General features: G+C 51.8%; 1 protein-coding gene across 3 annotated transcripts in view; it reads left to right on the top strand.

The window, feature by feature from the left end:
• KLHL29 (kelch like family member 29) overlaps positions 1–16519 on the top strand; it is a 325792-nt gene that overhangs the window by 87939 nt on the left and 221334 nt on the right. The window lies entirely within an intron of this gene.

The raw sequence follows: 16519 nt of genomic DNA on the forward strand, positions 1-16519 counted from the left end.
ATATTATTTATTCATTGTAAAGGGATTTTAAAGGATAGTGGCTAAAAGTATATAAATGACTTATAATCCCGTTCCCCAGAGATAACCATTTTAGTATTTCTTTCCTGGCTTTTTCTTACGCACATATGTAAACAGTGCACACAGGCACACACATGCACACAGGATCTGACTGTGGGTACTGTGTGGGGGCACGTTATTTAGATTCAACAATGTGTCAAGCCATTTTGTATGTCAGTAAATAGAAATCTATATCACTATTTTTACAGACTGTCTACTCTGTGGATGTAATAGCATACATGATTCACTTAATGCCCTATTGATGGACATTTAACATATTTTAAATATTTCACTATTACAAATAACAGCACAACAAACATTGTTGCATATGTATCTGCATAGTCATGTGATGACTTCCTTGCGTTAAATTTTTAGAGTCCTGGCCTAAACTTTTGATTCCAGGTTCTCCAAGCAGGATCAGGCAGCCAGAAGTGTGGGGGAACTTGGCCTGCCTTGGGAGGGCACAATCTTGTGAACAGAATCTCCGGTCTGGGATCTGCTTTAGCTCCCACCGGCAGGCCAGGAATGTGCCTGCAGAAACAAGGAGGCCTGGAGCTAAGAGTTAACAACATTCGCCACATTTCATGCTACTGAAGGGACAGGAACTGGGCCTGGAATGAAGCAGGCTGGAGGGCAGAGGAGTGGGCTCTCGGATCCAGGACAGTAGAGGCCCAGCTGGCCCAGCCTCATATGTCCTTGTGCGACTTGAGCCTTTAGAGGTACAGGCTGCGTCTGCATAACACACGGGGCCTAGTGCTGGGTGAGCATAGGTCATAGCAGCCCCGGGACTGCTGTATTCAGCAGCCCACCCTCATGCCCTCTGACCGGTAGCCTCCTGGCCTCTGCCTGAGTCCGAACTCCAGCTTCCATCTGCAGCAGGGGCAGAGTGTCAGACAAACAAGGCTCCTGCCACATCCAGATTCTCTGCTGGTCAGAGAGCTTTCTCTTTGGACTCAGAGACTGTGAGGTTGGGGACGGCTATCCCCAGCCAGAAGCCTTGCACAGAGAGGAGAAAATATGGCTTTGGAATCTCAGGCTAGGGGTAGCCTTGGTTGTCAGCAGGAAGTGGGAGAGAAGGCTGTGGACTGGGCCAGGATCAGCACTGAAATGGAAGGTTCCCCACCCTGTGACCCCACAGTGCATCCAGCCTGCAGCCTCCCAGCAGCCCAGTAGGGGCAGCCAGAGGAGAGGATGGGTTCCTGACCTAGGAAGCTGGTGGGCTGTTGGCACACGCCCATGGCACCACTGGCGGGGGATGGCTGTCCTTGCTAGCGATATCCCCAGCACTGGGGAATCCTTTGCCTCCAGGCCTCCTGTTGGGTCAGAGAAGGGGAGTTGGAAAACAAGGCAGCGAAATGTTGGTTTGGCAGCCAGGGCATCCCCGCTTCTACATGGGGCAAAGAAAAGATTGAGAACATGTTCTTCACAGAAGCCAGCTCTCCTTGGATGCACCTGTGAGTTTGGCGAGAGGGAAGGGAACAGAGACACCCCAGGACAGTGGGTTTTGGTTTCTTAAATGTTGACCCTTAGTCTGGGGTCTAATCTTCCCTGCTGCTGATGCAGGGTGGCACATGGCTCTTGTTCTCTTGTTTATCCTGAACTCTGGCAATCATGTACTTTAGGATGGCGAGGGACCTTGAGGGTGGTTTCACCAGGCATAGCTGGTAAGATGCACCCTATGTGGGCCTCTATCTCTGCGCCCCCAGACCAGGGTCCCCATGGTGAACTCAAGTCTGTCTTCCCTAGCACTTGGCCAGTTCCTGGAGGATGGGAATTGTACCTGATCTGTCTCTGTATTCCTCCCGCTCCGCCACTCATACCAGCACCTGCCTAGCTCTCAGTAAACAAATCACCATGTGCAGCCAGGACTGTGCCTGGGAGTGCCTGCGACACGATATGCGGCCTGGTGCTGGCTGTGCGCTCCCCTCACATGCAGGAGTCCCATTGATTTCCAAGATGATAGGAAGGTTCCGAGGCCCCTAGGTGGTTCTGTGACCCCTGGGGATCAGTGGAAGCAGCTATCAGTTATCAGTTTGCTGTGGAAACTGGGCCAGCTCACAGGGCCCTGTGTAACCTGCTACGAAACAGGCCAGTTCAACAGCCAAGCGTGGAGGGCGGCGCTCTGCTTTTCTGTGGTTTGGTGGAAAGAAGACCATACTGGAACCAGCTAGCAGGAGTGAAATCTGATACCTGCACTGCAGGGAAGAGGGGTGGGGGGAGTTGAGCTGAGGACTCCGTTTGCGCAGAGCCCAAGGCTGAGCCAAGAATGGCATTAGCAGGCACCTCGGGCTCTGGAAGTGGTGAAGGGCAGTGCTGATTGCCACTGGTGCTGGAGCCACCCTGGGCAGCATCTGCTGCCTCCATCATTGAGACCCTCTCAGTACTGTCTGTCCAGGCCGTTTGTCCCCCTGTCCTCAGCAAACGAGATGACCTAGATGCCACCTGCGCCTTCGGAGGGGGTTGCAAATGTCTCCGGAGCTAATGGCAGTTAGAGAACACCGTGTGCTGTGCCCTGGGCTTCCACACCCCCCACCTTCACTTCCCCCAGTCCATCCTGCGGGCATCCTCTCTGATCGCACTCCCTTGCCCTCTGCCTGTCTTCCCTCCCTCCCGCCGTGGACAGCCTTGCTCTCCCCTTGTCCACTCCCCTCTTGGCCTCCGTGGTGTCCACCTCAAGGAGGGACCTGCAGGCAGACATCTCAGTGTTTCTGGCCGACACAGACACTCTGCCCTTGTCTTCTGACTGTATCTGCTTTTCCTGGCCTGCTCTGGGGACCTCTGCAGCCCCTTCTTCAAATAGGTATCTGGGCGCTCACACCCCTGAGAAGGCCATGTGACCACACCCACTAGCTGGGGCCCAGATCCCTCAACAGAAACTTAGCCGAGCCCTCAGCCCTATGCAGGCATTTGGGATTCTGGTCCGTTCCCTGCCTGGTACCCTGCAGCTGTTCCGCACCTTTCCATCGACAGGGCTGCAGACCTCCAGCCTGTGCTGTCCACCTCGGTGTCAGCAAGTGGCCTCTTCTCCTGCTTCCTGTCCATCTTGCTCATGTGAGCTGCCGTCCTCCAGCTCCACTACCTCCTCCCGCCAGGAAGGGGAGGTATTGGTGCCACAAGGCTTTCCTCAGCTCCCTGTATCCCCAGCCCTCCCTCCCCTCCCTCTGCTTCAGCTATTCCCAGGCTTGACTCCCAGATGGCACCTCTGTCCTAAGGTCCGGACCACTTCAGCAGCCTGTGCATAGCAGATCCCTGCTGTCTGATTCACATATCAGACTCCGCCTGTCCAAGACAAAGCTGCTTCCTTGCTCTCCAAGGAAGCCTTGTACTTGGACTGTGTCAGCCCTCCTCCCTCCCTTAGCCATGCATCTCCATCTCCTTTGCCTTAGGCTGCTCACCTTCCTTCCTGGACCCTGAGCTTACTGAGGATAGGAACCATCCTCTTTTCTCTATAAGCCCAGCACAGGGCCCTGTTCATGCATACCTCTTGGGATCAGATAATTTTATTCAGTTCAGAGATTACAGAACCACAGACAGCATGTCCTCACAGGCAGCATGGTGGCAGGGAACCTGGGATTGGAGGCAAGCTCTGGATTCTAGTCCCAAATCTACCACCCACTCTGGGAAAGTGCTCTAAAGCCTTCTGAGCCTCAGTATCCTCAGCTGTGAAATGGGAATAACCCCAGCCTTCCCACCTCTCAGGACCTTGAACGGTGGCAAGGGAGGAATGGTGCCACCAGGGCCAGCAGTTCTCAGCCCTTGGTGCACATTGGAATTGCCCAGAGAGCTTTAAGAACTACAGATGGGCCAGGCGCGATGGCTCATGCCGGTAATCCCAGCACTTTGGGAGGCTGAGGCGGGCAGATCACTTGAGGCCAGGAGTTTGGGACCAGCCTGGCCAACATAGTGAAACCCTGTCTCTACTAAAAATACAAAAATTAGCCGGGCATAGTGGCACATGCCTGTAGTCCCAGCTACTCAGGAGGCTGAGGTAGGAGAATTGCTTGAAACTGGGAGGCGGAGGTTGCAGTGAGCCAAGATCGCGCCACTGCACCACTCTAGCCTAGGTGACAGAGGGAGACTCTGTCTCAAAAAAAAAAAAAAAAAAAAGGTACAGATGCCTGGCTCCTTCCCCCAGATATTCTAATTGTTCTCATGAGGATATCAGTGTGTTTTAAAACTTTAACCACTACTGTCAACTCATAGGTGTTATTAGCAGGTTCCTGAATTCTATGGCTTGAGGAACTCAGATGGGAGTTATAAAGATTTTGCAAAACAATATTCCTGGATGATGTGTAATTTGTCTAGTCTTTCAGATCCTTTAAAATCTACCCCCGGATCAAGCTAAAAGCTGGATATCCAAAAGCTGGATACCTTGGCTATGTTGTACTGTGTTCATCTTGCCCCACCCGGAATGCTTTTACGTATACTCTACGGGCTGTTAGAATATCTGCTGCCCTCCAGGTCACAACAGTGCACCTTCATTTAGGATTCTGTGGCAGTTAATGTTTATCCTGTCACTTGTGACTCCTTTGCTAGGACCCTTGGGAGAGGTGTCTCTGATTTCACCGCAGACATATTCTCCTCCCGAGCCACCATCATAGGATCTCCTGGACCCACAAATAATGTTGTAACAGACTTGCCTCTTCCAAGCTCTCGAAACGGTAACTCTCAACTCTGGCTGCATATGACATCACCCAGGGAGATTTTTTAAATTCTCATACCCAGGCTACATACCAGATGCGTGAGTTCACAGTCAGTCTCTGGGAGGTGGATCCAGGCATCTGGACTTTTGTAAAGCTCTCCAGGTGGTTCTGACGGGTGGCCCAGGTCAGAAGCACTGCCAAGCCTGGAGGCAGATTTGTGGCCCACCTGTAGCCTGTGTATGGCACTTTCTAAATATGGTTTCATGTAGGCAACATTCCCTCCTCCGTTTCCTGCTCCTACACTTGTGATTCTCTCTCCTACTTTTAATTTATGGTGTCTTAATGTATCCTTTTAAGTCCCCTGCAATCCTTTCTGGAACTTAGCAAAGTGAAAACAAATAGAGTAGAAAGGTTCCTGCTTTTCTCTGGCTGGGACCTGGGCACAGCTCCCACCCCAGTCAGGCCTCCCTGGAAAGAGGGTAGGAGCCTCCTGTTTCCCCAGCCACAGTAACTGGTCAGCAGCCTCGTTCTGTAACCCCACAATGGGGAAGTGTAGCTAGTTCTGCCAAGAGCCCTCCAAGATCCCATAGAAGAGGCTAGTTTGGGCTGAGAGCAGTGGCTCAAGCCTGTGATTGCAGCACTTTGGGAGGTTGAGGCAGGCGGATCATCTGAGGTCAGGAGTTCGAGACCAGCCTGACCAACATGGCAAAACCCTGTCTCTACTAGAAAATACGGAAATTAGCCGGGTGTAGTGGCACATGCCTGTAATCCCAGCTATTCAGGTGGCTGAGGCAGGAGAATTGCTTGAACCCGGGAGGCAGAGGTTGCAGTGAGCTGAGGCTGCCGGGAACAGTTGTGAGTTTGTGCCCTCCGTGAGGGCACCTGGCCAAGGAGACATGGGTTTTGACCCCCAGCCTGTGCTCTGGGAGTATCGCTGTGCCCTTGAGAGTTCAGAGGGAGGAGTGCCTCTTTCTAGCTTGCACAAAAACATCCATCAGGGGAAAGCACCATGTGTGCATCCTGCTCAGGGAAAGCACCGTGTATGTATACATTGAGTGACCATGCTCTGAAATTGATGGACTTCTGTCCTGTAGGGATGATCTTACTTACTCATACTCAGAGGCCACTCAGAAAGACTTTTAAGCTTTTGTCTTCTAATCACAAATTTCTTCTCTCTCTCTCCAACTCCACCCCTCTCTTTCTCTCTTACAACGGGACAAATAGTGCCAGGAGTACTGGGGACTATAGGATGAATACCCAGCACATGGTGCCACAAAAGAATGTTGCAACACTTTTTTTGTTTAAAAAAAAAAAAAAAAAGAAGAGGCTGGTTTGCTTCACAGCATCTGAGTGCTGACACTGGACTGGGGGAGATCAGAGATGGCTAATGATGGCCACCAAAGCGCCACCCAGTTCAGGATTGTGGAAGGCCATGGCCCCCTTTTCAGTCTTCCTTGTCAGCTCCACTCAGCCCCACGCTAGACAGCGGGCGGAGATTGTCAGCAAGAGGCTGGAGATGCCCGGGATGGACTCTTTCCCCAGTCCTGGAAGCCAGGGAACTGAGGAGAGCATGCACGTGGGTAGTTTCTCTTAGTGAATGGTGGGAGATGGAGGGGCGCACAGCCGTCCAGTCTAGCTGCAGAACCTCGTTTGGCACCTGGGCTAGAAATAGCTTCTCCACAAACCTCAGAGTTTATTTTTATGGCAAAATTTGATGTTCTAAGTGGCCTGTCTCCTTGCTTACCTTGCACCTGCTCCGGTGGCTGGGGCTGCCGGGAACAGTTGTGAGTTTGTGTCCTCCTTGAGGGCACCTGGCCAAGTAGACATGGGTTCTGACCCCCAGCCTGTGCTCTGGGAGTATCGCTGTGCCCTTGAGAGTTCGGAGGGAGGGGTGCCTCTTCCTAACTTGCACAAAAACATCCATCAGTGGAAAGCACCGTGTGTGCATCCTCCTCAGGGAAAGCACCGTGTGTGCATACATTGAGTGACCATGCTCTGAAATTGATGGACTTCTGTCCTGTAGGGATGATCTCACTTACTCATACTCAGAGGCCACTCAGAAAGACTTTTAAGCTTTTGTCTTCTAATCATAAATTTCTCCTGTCTCTCTCCAACTCCACTCCTCTCTCTCTCTCTTACAATGAGACAAATAGTGCCAGGAGTACTGGGGACTGTAGGATGAATACCCAGCACATGGTGCAACAAAAGAGTGTTGCAACACTCATTCATTCATTCCTTCAACACTTCCTAGTAGTCACATTGTACATTGTCCTAGATCTGGGATCCAGAGAGGTCAGACGAAAGCCCTGCCTGCAAGGAGCTCTCAGTCCGGTGGGGCAGCAAGTACATACAAATTCTTACATGATAAATGCGATCAATTCTTATGTGGCAACTATGTGATAAATGCAATAAGAAGAATGTATACCAAGTGCTATGGAAGAGCAGCTCATTTACTCAACAATACTTAGTTAGCATCTACTATAATGCTAGATGTCGTTGTAGGCACTGGGGGTATCACAGTGACCATATGAGACAAAAACCCTGACCCAGAGCACACATTTGAGGGGGTGAGAATACTCAGCAGCTAGCTTAGTTTGATCAAAACCACAGGCTTCAAAGAAGAGGTGCCTTAAAGCTGGAAATCGAAATCTATGCATTTATATATGTGTGCAGGGAACACTGTAGGCAATGGGAACAGCTTGTGTAAAAGCCGGAAGATATATAAAAAGACCAAAGATATCAGAGCAGAAATGCTAAGGGAAACCTAAGAATTGGGAGACACAGCCTTGAATGCCATGCTAACCCTCCCAAGGTCACTCTCATATAATGGGATGTAGCTGAAAGCTCACAGGGCATTGGCCAGAGCCACCCTCACAGCTAGGCTCCATGTGGACTCCCCGACCCCAAAACAGAGACTCCTTGGCAACTCCTACTCCAACTCCAATTTGTTGGAACCTCTAAGGCTAAAGATAGACGATTTATGTTACCTCCTCCTGTGACCTAGTGCTTTTAGATTGCAAAGTGTTTTCACAGCTTCCTCTCCTGGATCGTGAGAGGGACTCTAGGAGGTAGACAAAAAGGGGTTCTTGTTGCCATTTATTGTACCAAGGAGCAAACCAAAGCCCAGAGAGGTCTAGTATCTTGCTCAAGGTCACACAACCCATCAAGGCAGAGTAGAAACTAAAGTCCCTGTCTCCTGGTTCCTACTATAACCTAGGGACCCTTCTTGTCCCCATGTCAGCTGCCACTCCTTATTTTGAAGCCTAAAAATCTCTGAGCAAGTATCAATCACGTGCCTGCCTGCCTCCCACGACCATTAGTGCAGCACATACGACGTGTCAAGCTAGGCATTGACCATCTGCTGGGCTGCAGTGTGGTCCCAACCCCCACTCAGGAAGATAACTGAAGGAGCCACGTGTGGGCTGCCCTTCTTCCCACCCACCATGACCCAAGAGGCCTAAAGACCACGGGTCAACTAGACCCAGGCTGTCACCTTCCTGAGCCAAGTGGAACAGGACACAGAATGACCATCACAGGCTGGAGACCCCTCCACTTGCTCCCAGACCACCTGGAGGTCATTCATGACAGCCGCCAATACCTATCTTCACCCTTTCTTGTAAGCAAGCTGGATGCAAAGAGAATGGGGAGATTTCAGCCTCACACACAGAGCCTGAGCTCACCTGTGGAAGACAGATGCAGCCTAGCAGTTCTCACAGGCCACCCTTGATTTGTAGCAACTCATTTAGATAAAAGCATCTGGCTTATAAGGTAGCAGCAACAGCAAAAATCATTAGAAGCACATTTCTGCTTTTACAAAGTAACCTAGTAACAGCACAGGAGGTAACAATTAACCCGGCACTCCCTTCTCTAGGTACACGGCATGTGCTGAAAGTGGGAAAGGGAAGTCAGAACGCAGAGAGGTTCTGTCCAGGCCTTTCTGGGATCAGCATTCCAGGATGTGAGATGTGCTGGTGTCGGCCCCACCAGCCAAAGAGCCGCGCCCCTGCCATTAGCACAGAGAGGAGGTGTCCTCCCTCTCCATCTCAGAATAAACAGTGTGATTATTTATTTAGCACCAGTTCAAGGCTTTCTAAAATGCATTTGTGGTGCTCTGCCATCTTGCGCAGGTCCTCCCTGAGCTACAGCTGCTGCCTCTGTGCATCAGATAAAGGAAATCTGGCCTGCACCAGTCTCTGCTGGGCTCTTGCTCACATCTCTGCGGACTCCTGTACTCTCTGACCTACCTGAGTGTTCATATCCCACCTTGGGGCACTTAGTCCTACTGAGCGAGTCTCCCAGAAGCACCTCTCCCATCCCTACCTATCTCCTGGCAAAGAGCACCAGGGCCGCCCCTGAGGGAATTCTCTCTCCTCTGACGCCATGATGCCATTTCTCTCCCCAGCACCCTTGTAGTACTTGCTGCTTCCTGGTTCCGGTGTGGTCCCGTCACTGTCCAGGATGCTCAAGGCTCATTCCCACCCCGAGTACTGAGGGGAGCCTGCAAAGCCAAACACCCTACACATGCTGAAAAGGAATTGATGAATGGAAAGTCACTTCCCACGGCCCCTGGCTGTGCTCCTGGGCCCCTCAGCCCCACCTCCTCAGATCACAGAACCCTCTCGGGAGACTACCAGGAGTTCCTTGATGGCAGGGACTGTCACAGTCAGTGTGTCTCAGTCACAAAGCCTGGCACAAAGAAGGCTCTCAAATGTTTCTGAGATGAATGAATGATCTAAAGTGGCTCCTTTAACCTATCTAAACTGTGTGAAAGTAGCCAGCCACACCCATCAAGGCAGCTAACAGCCGCCCTTGTTAGGGCAGAGGGTGACGCACTGACGCTGCCCTACCAAGGCCACCGCCTCTGGGGACATGGTGCACCCAGGCAGAGCTCTCTTTCCCACTGTTCCAAGCATAGTCCATGGCCCAGGAGGAAGCTAGGCCTCCCAGATCTTACTAGAACCCAGGCTCTCAGTATGCTCAACATCGCATTCAAGCCACGTTTAGAAAGGTACGTTCCATATTCAGAGAGTCCTCACAACCTTTGTTCATTCATTCAGGCAACAGCAAGCAGCAGAAAGTAATGGTCGCAAGCACAGCTGCTGGACTGCCTTGGTCCTAATCCCAGCCCTGCCCCTTTCCAGCTGTGCAACCTCTGGGCGCAGTCCTTAACCTCCCTGTGTCTCCATTTCTTCATGTGCAAAATAGAGATTTTCATAAAATTATCTGGTGTTTGTAAGGACTAAATGAGTTAACATAATAAAGTGCCTAGAATAGTGCGTAAGACGTGGTACTGTACAAGGCTTTACTCTTACTATTCTAAATGACTAGGACCCTAGCTGAGTCATGGACTTAATTCATACCTTCTTTGAGACCAAATGCATCTTCAAGGAAGGTGTTGGCATGCCCACCTCCCACCCTCACCTGTCAGTCATCCTGCAGCCTTCGCTCGCTGAATGCAGCCAGTCGCAGGGGATATCTGTCTGCTCCCAGAGAGGTGGCCCTCCTGGCCCACAAGATCCCAAACAGCCACTGGGCTGCATCCTATTCCAGTTCTCCATAGGCCACAGCAGAGGGTCCTGGGGCCCCTCCCACTTACTTCTGGTAAGGAATCTCTAAGCACCTATCACAGCTCCATTTCATTTAGCCCCTCACCCCATGAAGAGGATCTGACCTCCTGCTCAGCTCACAGTGTCCAGTAGCCCAAACCTGGACAGTGATGAATGGGCCATCCGAGATGCTGAGGCTTATCCCTCCCATGATTGCCACTGACAGGCTTTGAGACCTAGAGGCATGTCTGTGCCCCTCTTTGGATGTGGCTGTCTTTATCTGCATCATGAGGGGACTGGATTCATGACTGATCTCCAAGGACCAGTCAGGCTCTGTCCCTAGGAGTGACACTCTGGATGGGGCCACGTGGGGGCTTCTGGGACTCCACCACAATTAGCACTGTGGCCTCAGAAGTTATGTCAGCCTGTCCTTGGGGCATCTGTCATTAACAATTATGAAGTCATTATCCGGTAAATAATTCATAACCCGAGAGATGGGATAAGCTGCCAATAAACAATAATCCATTTAGAATGAGGCTTGATGAGGGCGAGCACAGCTGTAGAAATGCAGCCACCTCCTGCCGGGCAGCTCCCTGCTCACCTCTGGTGTCAACAGGGCCCATCCTTAGGGCCCTGCTCAGGCCACACTTCCTCCCTGAAGCCCTCCCTCACCACTCCTGACCAAAGGTATCACCCCTTCCCGGAGGTCACGCAGGACTGCGTCTGTGAACCCAGTGAGTGCCAGCCAAGTGCCCAACGCTGTGCTAAGCAACTTGTATGCACTTTCTCGTGGAATCCTCCCAGCGGCATTAGGACTGTAGCTACTGTTATTATCTCCTGTACCGAGAAGTAAACTGAGGTTTAGAGACTAAATAACTTATCCGAGGTCGCTGAACTAGAAAGCCCAGGTCTGGAGTTCACATCCGTATGTTGTGAGAGCTCTCACTCTTAGCTAGGGCGTCCCACTCCCTCGTGCGAGCAGCTGTACCTCTTGTCATGTGTCCAGCCTTTATTTCTGTGTGACCTTTGTCTCTCCAGCAAGACTGTAAGCCCTAGATGGGTTCCAGGAGGTGCTTCCCAGAGGCTGTAGAGCAGAGCATCTCCTTGCTGGCTGGCTACTTAATGTTGTAGTGAGGCTTCTAGTGGTGTTTGGAGGCCAAACCAAGGATACTGGGGAGAGGGACAGGAGGGGATATCTTCTGCACGCACAGAATTAGAATGCCCATCTTTAATGAGCCTGTTGCATTTCTCCTGCCAGGGGACACCTTGCATATATATCTCTGGCTCTACCCCCTAGAAGTACTTTGTTCTGGGGAAGAAGTTCTTTGCTCAGATGCCAGGAACCCTGGCTGCGTGGGTTGGTCATTAGGACTGGGTTAGCTCTGCCAAGAGCTCCTCGTCTCCTGCCATGCCATCACCTACCAGCAAGGCCAGCAGCCCACCCTGTATCATCTGCAGGACCTGCCCCCCGTGCCCCAGGCTAGAAGGGGTCCTTGGGGTGTCCCACTCTCCCTGCTAAAAGGCTCCGTTCTTTTTCTCCTGGGTAAGGACACTGCAGACATTGTTGGTCCCCATATTATAACCAGCCTTTCAAGGCCCATAGTCATGAAGGTCTCTGTTTTTTCTTCTCAGGGAAACAGAACTGCCCTGAGTTGCAAGTGTCAAGGAACAGGGTGGAATTTCTAGATGTTGAGCCTCTAATTGTCACACATCTGGAATGTTGCACAAACCTCTGCAGCCGGGCCATGTGGTGGGAGAAGCCACAGTGGCTCGGTGCATGCTCATTACTCAATAACCACAGTAACCAGCCCAAGGGGAGGCCCCTTCTAGCCTTTTAACCTCCTGTGGCCAGTGACGTGGTCAGGACTGGCAGATGCGTGGCAAGACAGTGGGTCACTTGTGCTTTCTAGAACAGCTTGAAACAGCTGGAATCTTCCCATCTCCTTTGAACAGAATTGCCTCACGGGAGGCGCTGGCCCTGCCTTATGTGTCAGGCAAGCTTCACAGTGGCACACCTCCTGCCCTTGGCCTGAGCTCCTTGCTTTCAGGATTGGGGAAAAATTCCACCCCAGTCGCCCCTGGCCTTTTGCTGACAATCTCCACCTTCTATTCAGCGTGGGGCTGAGGAGTGGACATGGAAGGCAGAGAGGGGGACCCAGCTACTGCCAGCCTGGACTGGATGATGCTCTGGCAGCCGTCTCTGGGCGTCCCCCATCTCCCGCTCAGTCTCGTCTCAGCACGCAGTTGCTGGGAACCAGACCAGCCTCTTCTATGGGGCCTTGGAGGACTCTTGGAAGAGCTGGCTACAATTCCCCATTGCGGGATTACAGAATGAGACCGTGACCCAGCTCCTGTGTCTGGGGAAGGGGAGGCCTGATGGGTGGGAGCTGTGCCCAGGCCCTAGCCGGAGAAAAGCAGGAAGGTTTTCTATTTTCTCTACTCTACTTGTTTTCACCTCATTGAGTTCCAGGAAGAATTGCAGGGGACTTAAAAGGACTCATGAAGACATCATAAATCAAAAGGAGGAGACAGAATCACAGGAGTAGGAACAGAGAGTGACGACTACACAAAATCACATCCAGAAAGTCCTACCGATGGGCCACAAGTGGACCACACATTTTCCTCCAGGCTTGGCAGTGCCTCTGACCTCGGCTGCTCATTGGAATTCCCTGGGCATTCTGGTGACTAATGCAAATCCGTCTACCTCTTGCTTACCCCAAAGAAGAAGGGACCACGTTCCAAAATCTCTATTAAGGGTCTTGTTTTACTCTTGGGCTTGGCCAGTCCCAGGGAGGTTAGGAAGCTCTGGCTCCTGGGGTGGCTACTACAGCCCATCAGGACAGGACTTTGCATACCCTGGTTGTGGCCAGATTGAGAGAAAATAAAAGTATTATTTAGGGAAGGGAGGGGTAGTTTCCAACCCCAGCAATAAAGGAATGAGAGAAACTGGCGTTTATCAAAAAGCAGAGAACGTGGTGTTTCCGTGGGCTCTAACAATCTGACATCCCCAAGGAAGGATGGGTCTGTGACTGTGGGTCCACTTGGAGGGTGCCCTCCTCTTCCCCAGCGGGGTGCTGAGTGATGTGCTGGGAGGAAGGGCCTACCCGCAAGGCTGGCTGGTCCTTCTACAGAAAGCCCTGGGGATGGATTGTCCCTGACACTAAAGCCTCTTCCCAAAGGTCTCCAGGGAAAGAAATTCCATCAGCTTCCAGAGTCCCTATTCCGGTGGCTCCTGCAGGCTTTTCTTCTATCTGACCTGAATCTCCCTTGCTGCAATTTAAGCCCATTTTCCCTTATTTTGTTTGGAGTGGAAATGGAGAAGAGCTCGTCCCCAGCTGCCTCCAAAAGCAGGGTGAGTCAGAAGTCCTTGCGTACCTCCTGCCGTGCCGAAGCATTCTCAGAAACCTGTGCTATTGAATCTGTCCTCGTGAAAGCCTCCCAAGAAGATGGCTTCGCATTAATGCATGAGACAAGGCTCCACTCTGGGATGGGGGCATGCTGGTGGCAGGGCCCCTCCTGCAGGGACAGCACTAGATGGCCCCGAGTGAATGGGCTTGGCCCCTGCAGCGGCTGGGGAGATGGACACGTGAACGGATCAGCACCTCACAGTGAAACGTGCATGCGTGGAGTCTGGTCAGGGACCTGGGCTGGTGGGGGTGCCCACACCAAGGAGGAGGTGCCCACGTCAGGTCCTAAGGGAGAGGAGGAGGCGGCTGGGGAAGGAGGAGGGCCTCTCAGGCGGGTACCAGGAGACTCCTCGTCCACTCTAGGTTCCACATTTGTGTTTGAAAAAACAGTCTTATTTATACTCCCCTCACTCTAGTGCTGGCAATGGATTGTTTCCCTGCCGGCCTCAGCCGATGTTGAATGGAAAGATCATTCGTTTATTTAGTGAGTGTGCACTGGGGGAGCCACCATGGGCGAGGATGCGCATGCAGGCGCATACATTCTCTGGAGGATTCTTTTGGCCTCTTGATCTCCTGAACCACTAGGTTTCTGTCTTGTTTTTGTGCCTTTTTACGTCTGGGAACAAAAAACCCCTACTTGTTTCTGCTAAAGATAAGCTATTTTGTAGGCCATTGAAGCCAATTCCTGGAAGAGTTGGGTTGGTGGTTAAAAAAAAAAAAATCTGATTGGAAAGCAGTAGATCACAGCAGCTAAGTGACTGAGTTGAAAAAGCAATGATGCTGAGTGGTCCTGACAGCACTCGGACAGCACACAGTGAATACAAGAGAAGAATTTTTATTTTTCCTAGGCCAGTGGAATTAAAACCTTCCTACTCTGCAGGATAAATGGAGAGAAACCGAATCTCTTTTTCCTAAGCAGGTATCTAAGTGTGATACTGAGATGTGAGCAAGGTCGTTAGGCTTTATTTTTCCATTGCTTAGTCAAAAGCCCCCTTTTCAAACTACTTGGCTCCAATGCCATGGGGGAAAAAACCCCACCTGCATTGATTGGATTTAAATAATGGAATTGCCATTAATATATTCCATAAAAGATGACTGATTTCTGACTTTGGATTTATGGAAAGTTGGGGCTTGTAAAAGTAAACAGAGTGGCAGTCATTCAGTATTAATGCTGGTTCATACCCCTCCCTCCTCAGGGCTGTTTAAATGGACGGCTCCCAACCTAAACCCCCCATGCCAGCTGCTAGGTTGCAGGGATCTCTGGAGGGTATAACGGGCAGCCCTGGGCCCATCCAGTTGCCAACTGTGCTGGTCCAGGAGGCTGGGCTGAACCCTAGCCCTCTCTCCTTCTTTACATCAGATTTTTTTTTACCTGATATGATTTTTTAAAATTTTACTTTTAAGTTCTGGGATTCATGTACAGAACACACAGGTTTGTTTCATAGGTATACATGTGCCATGGTGGTTTGCTGCACCTACAAACTCATCATCTAGGTTCTAAGTCCTGCCTCCATTAGGTATATGTCCTAATGCTCTCCCTCCCCTTTCCCCCGACCCTATGTCAGAGTCTAGTATCAGTGCTCCAGCCCCTAGGGACACCAGCAGCTTCCACCTGTGCTCTGTGGAAGGCCATTGCCCCACATAGGGTGGAGAACCGCTGATGACCCGGAGAGGCCCTCTGCGGGTGGGTGGGTATGTGAGTGACACAGTCTCTGAGCTCTGCTCTCCTACGCCTGGGAGCTCAGGTGGACTGGCCTTTAGTGCAGGGACCTGCGCCAATGTGGTCTGGTGGTTCAGTATGAGTTCCTCCAGTGATGCTTTTCTCCTGCCTGGGGAAAGGCAGAGGGAAGGCCTAGGCACACCAGTAAAGCAGAGACAGGGCGCTACATGACCTCAGGTGCCTGGAGGGCTGGGGGGTATAAATTGGGTCTCAAGGCCTATAACTCCCATGCATGCAAGCATTCCCCCCGCTGGGCCAGCAGCTCTGCTCCTGCTCCTCTTGCCCTCAGGTAGCAGCCCCTTTCATCCCGTCCCAGCAGTGGGAATCCCATATCACTGTCTTCCAGCCCTCCAGGTGCTACTTATCTCCTGTTCCTCAGCTCTATGCTGGAGCCTCCTGAATCTATCCCTAGGGATTGGTCCTGTTGACATGGCTGTCCACTGCCCCTCCCCCTGGATGCCACTCAGGTGCCGTGCGACCTCGCTGAACTCCGTGTTTCCTCAAGCCTCCTCCTCCTCCCATGCCCCCCACCCCTGGAAATGGCAACACCATTTGCCCAGTCCCCTAGTTAGAAACCTGAGAGTGTATCTCGCCTCCACATACTACAGGCTCTCAGCTCTGTCTCCTAACCATCCCTCCCACCTGTCCTTCCCCTCCATCCCTACTGCTCTTGACTTCCTTCAGCAGACCCTCACCAACTGGCACCTGAGCAGCCACCATGGGCTCCCTGCCTCCACCTTTTTCCCTCCAGCTCCTCCGGCGCACTGGCCCCAGAGGGAGATCTGCAGATCACGCCACTAGCCTCCCCAGACCCTGGAGGCCAAGTTCCAGACACCTGTGCCAAAAGCACACCACCCACAATCACACTCTGAGACCTCATGCCACTGTGCCTCTTCCACGTGGTCTCTACCTGAGATGCTATTCCCATGGCTCTCTCTGGACTGGCCCCCTGGACGTCCTCCCAAGGAAGACCTCCTTCCTCCTTGCACGTTGTTCATGCCTCTAGTGCCCAAGAGGAAATGAGCCTGTGAGGGCCTTTTCTGTTCGACCTGTTTGGGGCTGCCGGTCTTATTCACCCCACCTTCTGAAAACCCCTGCACCCACCCACAAGCCTTGCTGTTTGATAGCAGTCACGTGGCCCACCCT

This window comes from Trachypithecus francoisi, unplaced genomic scaffold (assembly GCF_009764315.1).
Source record: "Trachypithecus francoisi isolate TF-2019V2 unplaced genomic scaffold, Tfra_2.0 Lachesis_group17, whole genome shotgun sequence".
Classification (NCBI taxonomy): domain Eukaryota; kingdom Metazoa; phylum Chordata; class Mammalia; order Primates; family Cercopithecidae; genus Trachypithecus; species Trachypithecus francoisi.